This window comes from Nanorana parkeri, unplaced genomic scaffold (genome assembly GCF_000935625.1).
Source record: "Nanorana parkeri isolate BGI_ZX_2015 unplaced genomic scaffold, ASM93562v1 scaffold1028, whole genome shotgun sequence".
NCBI classification, from domain to species: Eukaryota; Metazoa; Chordata; class Amphibia; order Anura; family Dicroglossidae; genus Nanorana; species Nanorana parkeri.
The window spans coordinates 289,778-295,564 of record NW_017307296.1 but is presented as its reverse complement, the minus strand read 5'-3'; the positions used below and the strand labels follow the sequence as shown (position 1 = coordinate 295,564).

Here is a 5,787-nt window from a genome sequence, read left to right as displayed (position 1 = left end):
CCATATGAACCCAAAAGGTTTTGGAATGGGATGTCTAACAAGCTCATGTAGGTATGAGGGTCAGGTGTCCACCAGCTTTTGGCCATATAGCGTATCTTCCGGCCCGAAGTGTTATTGGTTTATATATAGTATATATTTGTAGGTGTATTTTTGTAGCTCTTTAATACAAACTGACTTGTCTCAGTCGTCAGAGTTACGATCCCCATATGGATGGAATATAATAATTGTCATAGCCCACGGTCTGTCCTGATGGCAGATCACATCCAGACATCACTGGGGTGTAGTCCATGTAAGAGCCCAGGTAGATTCTTTCCTAATTGTCATCACGGGTAACACTTCCTTCTGCAGAGCAGCTTCTTCACGCATTTCATACATGAGGAATTTTTTTATCATTTGTATTCCACCACTGGAGATAAAAATACAATAAAAAATGTTTTTGCTGTAATGTAAAAATGCAGCTTCCTCCGTCTCCCGCCGAAAAGTGTACCAGTGGCAAATGTTTAGTTTTTTTTGATAATTCATTGTAAATTGTGTTCTGCTCGACTTCATTCATTTCTGATCCAACACTAAATGCCAAGGATAATCCATCATGACACGCGTGTAATTCCAGGCCTCTGATTGTATATGTTTTATTGTGTGTGTGTGTGTGTGTGTGTGTATAACGCTTAATAAAGGTACACAGACTACAGCCATCTCTTACCAAAATCAGACTAGCACCTTTGGTTTTTGTAATATCCGCTCCATCGTTTTTCTTTTTGTAATGTTCCTCTTTGTTTTCTGTAGTCGATGACCGTGTAATGTTTTAAACATATAACACTATTTGCCATTTTTCAAAGAAGAAAAAAAAAAATCTTAGTCCATGTTATAAACCTATTAAAATGTTGAATGTTCATTTTCTAAATCCATTTGTGTCATTTGTGTTCTTATGTTTTTCTTCCTGCGGGATGATCGGTCAATTTTATATCGCAATGTATTTGTTTCCTTTTTAGTAGAGGTGAGAAAAGGGAGATCACAAGAGGTTTAGGCCTTTTCACACTAGACAGCGCATTGCGGCCGGCTCACTTTGTTGTGGGGCTCGGCGGTCCATTGAAGTGAATGGCACCGTAGCCACGCCCTCTGGCCGAAATGCGTTCGGCCGCACGGGAACGAGGGGCACATGGATGCCTGCGGGCCGGTCAGAAAAAATAGTGCTTGCAGCATTTTTTTTCTGACCTGACCAGACCGCGTGCATTGATGTGCCTTGCGTTCCCCCACAACAAAGTGAGCCCGCCGCAATGCGATCCAGTGCGTTCCTGCCCGCATCGCACTTTGGTGTGAACGGGCCCTTAAAGTGACACGAAACTCGCAGGTTCAACCTTAAAAATACCTTAAAGTGACACAATCCCGCTTTTATTTCTATTTTCAGATTTCATTTTTACCTTATTTTTCCTTAGAAAAGTGTTGGCTGCGCTCCTGCCGCTCCTTCGTTTTTCTCTCCTACCGCGGTGCACATTATTTCAGTGATAACTCCACTCTCCTTCACTACATTTGCCATAAGGCGCGGTGGTGCAATGCTATTCACAGACCAGTTCCTCCCCTCCATACCCCATCACAGAGGATTTCGTTTGTGAGGTAAGTCTCTGGTGCTGATGTGTGCGCTTTCCACAGAGCGGGCAGAATGTAGATGGGAGGGAGACATGATGGCGCTTAATGTATCCTGACGTCTAGTTGTAGTTCACAACAGCCGCGATCACAGAGGGTAGCTACTTTTCAGCACCCATAGGGACCATGGAGAAAGTTGCTACCGTCTGACAGGAAGTTATTAAACAGGAGAAACAAATTGTTTTTTAAAGCATTTAAAGGGAAATATTTAAAAATTGAGCTAGTTCAACTTCAAATGATTATATAATAGATCTTCATCATGTTATTATGTAACTGTTGAGTTTGGTGTCACTTTACCTATTGACAACAATGTATCTTATTTGTGTATCACTCGGCTGCAGATCCTCCAATCATCTCTGAATTGGTGCTGACACTGTCCTTCCTTCTGGAGGGTGACTACTTGTGTTCCCCATGGTCCCTGTGTGTGTTGTAAAGTAGTCACCGCTCCAAGCTCGCTCCCGGGATGGACTACAATCTCAATATAAATTAGGAAACTACACATGAGATTGTAATCCATCCCGGGAGCGAGCTTGGAGCTGTGACTACTCTACAACACACACAGGGGACCATGGGGAACACAAGTAGCCCCCTCTGTTGGCTGGGGTGTCTCTTTAAACTGTTGAGATTTCATGTTTATGTTTGGAAGTGGGAGGGCAGGAAATGGCTTCAGAATGTAGATGACATTTCTGGAATCTCTGGTCTCAGACTGTAGAGGTCTCGGAAGACGGGGATGAAAGAGCGGAAACGCCATGTGCCTGCTTGCGTGGAATGGAGGCGAGCGGAACGTGAACAGGTGTGATGAGGAATAAGCAGTTCCAGGATTCAGCGAGGTTCACCCAAGGTAAAGACGTGACCGCAAACATAGCCGAGGGGATTTCAGGGCTTGTGTGTGATCCTCTGTTCCAGGACTGGATTCTCAATTAGAAATGTGGGCGCTGTGCCCTGGAGCCACAACAAGGAGAGAGAACACTACATCTACCAACACTCTTCTATAATTCAGGACAGACCGCTCTGTCCTCCTAAATAGGCCGCAGGCTGCAATTACAAAGCCATTACGGTGCAGACGGCAGGGCCTGATCGCTCATCAAGACGCAGGCTTCCCCCAAATGACTGCTGGGGCATGTTCTGGTGCATCGATGGTACACTCCTCTACCATTTTGCTCATGTCTGTAAAAAAATACAGCCAACGCATTTTGGGTGCTTTCAGACCAGCAATCTGTACTGCAAATACCTTAATCCTCATTTTTTGTTATTACCTATCCAGTGTCATCTCTGGTTACCAGCATTCAAGCCCCGATGAAGGGGGCGGTTTGAGCCCCTGAAATGCGTTGGCTGTGTCTTCTGACCCCTTATTGTGAACAATGAATTTTTGCTGGACTTAAGGCGCTCTCGTCCTTTTACGCTGATGTGCATTGCCTTAGCCCTCGTTCACACCTGAACGTTTTGTAGCGCGTTCTACGCTCGACGAACGCTCAAAAATATAAATCCCATCGTATTCAATGGGTCTGGTTCACACCTTGGCGTATTTCCGCCCGTCCCTAACGCGCTACAAAACGGCCCACGCCTGAAAAGGTACAGGTACTACTTTGGGTCGTTTTGTTGCGCGTTTCCATTGGGCTACAGCCAAGTAGCCTTCGGAAACGCGCGACAGTCGCGCAACTTTTTTACCGCGAATTGCGGTTTAAAAAACGTGCGACGGTCGCGCATATGCAATACGCCTAGGTGTGAACGAGACCTAAAGGTATTCTATGCATTTGAATGGGCTGCCAGTGCACAAAAAAAAAGCATCGGCACCATTCCTGTAATACAGCGTTGCACTGCGGTGCCATTTGGTTTTCTATGTTGCATTGGCGTAAAGCTGGCCTTAAACTTTATGCCCTTTAAAGTCAGACTCCATTTTTGTTTATTGGATTTAATGTAGAAAAGTGGGAACATTAATGTATTGCCCTACGAGTACCTGTTCAATGACACTGCAGGAAGTGAGAGATTCTAACCCAGGGGTAGCCAACCTTGGCACTCCAGCTGTGGTGAAACCACAAATCCCATCATGCATCTGTCTCTGCAAGTCATGTCTGTGGCTATCAGTCTTGCAATGTCTCATGGGACTTGTAGTTCCTCAACCGTTGGAATGCCGAGGGTGCCTACCCCTAATCTAATAGTTTCCCCACTCTAAAAAATGCTGCCTTTGCCCCCAAATAAAAGATTTCCCATCATTCCTTCTGACAACACAAAAGAGTGTGAAGGAAAATCTCCCAATTGGGGACACAAACAATAGTTTTGAAAATGAGAGGCCTACAAGCAGCTCAGAAACTTCCTAAAGTGTGTAAACTGGAACAGTGAACTTCTCTAATTTGCTCCTTTTTGGTTGGTGAAATATATAACTGAAAGTCTTTTATAAAAATGTATATATATTATATATATATATGACACACACACACACCTGTTGATCCTGCTGGAAATTTAGTGAACCCTTAACTTCCTGTGCGCTTTACCTTTGCTGCACTGACATCTGTAGCTGTGTTTTCTGCCCTGCCCAGCCCTCAGGACTACAGAACATCTCTTATGTAGATGAGGAGAGGGAGTTCTCAATGACATAATAGCCATAGCAACCCACATGGGGCCTGGGGATGGAAGGGGGCCCCATGAAGGATTGCAGAAGTTGCTATTCACCCTGTACCCCCTGACCTTTCCAATCAAGAAGAGCAGACATCAGATGTACAGGAGGATGTGTCCTGTAGTCTTAATACACTCTCTGTCCTAGGGTAACATTCATTTATAGACAATACAGGATGGGAGCGTTGTCACCCTAGAACAGGAAGTGTGTCATTGGCAGGATCACCAGGTGGAACAAAAGTTGGAAAAAGAAAATGAATGCGGCCACCACATGTAAGTGCCTGGTAAGATGCTATATATATTCATATTCAGGGATGGGCAACCCTCGGCACTCCAGCTGTTTTGGAACCGCAAGTCCCATGAGGCATTGCAAGACTGGCAGCCACAGGTATGACCCCCCCAGAGGCATGTTGGGATTTGTAGTTAAAAGCACAGCTGGAAGGCTGGGGGTTGCCCATCGCTGGTTTGGATGCACTATAATAATACAGAAAACACGAGAAGAGACACTCGGGTCATTTTAAAGACTTTTATTTGGAACAATCCAATGGAAAAAAAAACAGGTTAAAATTTCAATCGTTTTAACCAGAGTAAAAAAGAAGTCTAGTACCAGCTCCTGGCGATCATAAAATAAGTAAGAAATTTGCATAAATAAATCTTTAGGAAATAAATTAAACTTTTCAAACCGACAACTTTAACATTAACCGCGTCTTATAATACCATAATATTAAAAAAAGGCTTTTTTTTTGTGTATCATCCCCAGACGTTAAAAAGTCTGCGTTTTGTTCCGATATCTGCGCCAACCCTCCTGAAAAAAAAGTCACAAAGGCACCAAAATTCTGCTGAAAGTTCAACGGCAGTTCTTCTTCTCCATCTCGAGGGGGGACCCCGCGGCCCCCCGTGTTCTAAAGACTCGTGCCTCAACTCTCCCAAAAAACACAGCACAAGGCAGCCAAGCCGTCCTCCTCTCATCCACGCAAGTTTTTACATATTTTGTACAATTTTTTTTGTTTTTGTAATCCTTGTGGAAGCGTCCGCCGCGGACCGCGCGCGTCTGCAAAATCCTTGCTGCGTTTTATGTATTTTTTATTTTTTTGGTAAAATTATTTGAAAACCCGAAAGTGTCCTTTGTGGCTGTCGGAGCGGAATCATCGCTCGGGCAGGTTGATGACGGTATCCAAAATGGAATTCATCAGAAAATATTTGCTGCCGTTCCATAGAAGCACCTGTTCTAGCAGCAGGTACATTCAGTTTCCGTTACCGAGAGGCATGTCAGTACAAGTCCGGGACGCGAATAGTTTAGTGATGATGTCACTCGCGGATGTTTAAAGTCCACTTGTAACCAGAAGAAGGGAAGAAAAAAAAAAGTGCAACTGTGGCAGAGAGCAAAGTCACGGTGATCCGGCGTTACCGAAACTGCTTCTTTCAGGGGTGGGGTAGCTACAGAGAGCTTAGGAATGCGGGAATGAGTCAGTCCCATGGGAACTGTGCGAGGAACCGGCAACAGAAACCAAAAGGATGGGCAGGTAAAGAGTA

The 5,787-nt window shown here is 44.6% G+C and overlaps 1 protein-coding gene across 1 annotated transcript in view; it reads right to left on the bottom strand.

Moving 5' to 3' along the window:
• The window catches only part of GADD45A (growth arrest and DNA damage inducible alpha), a 9,762-nt gene that overhangs the window by 1,236 nt on the left and 2,739 nt on the right, over window positions 1-5,787 (bottom strand). The window lies entirely within an intron of this gene.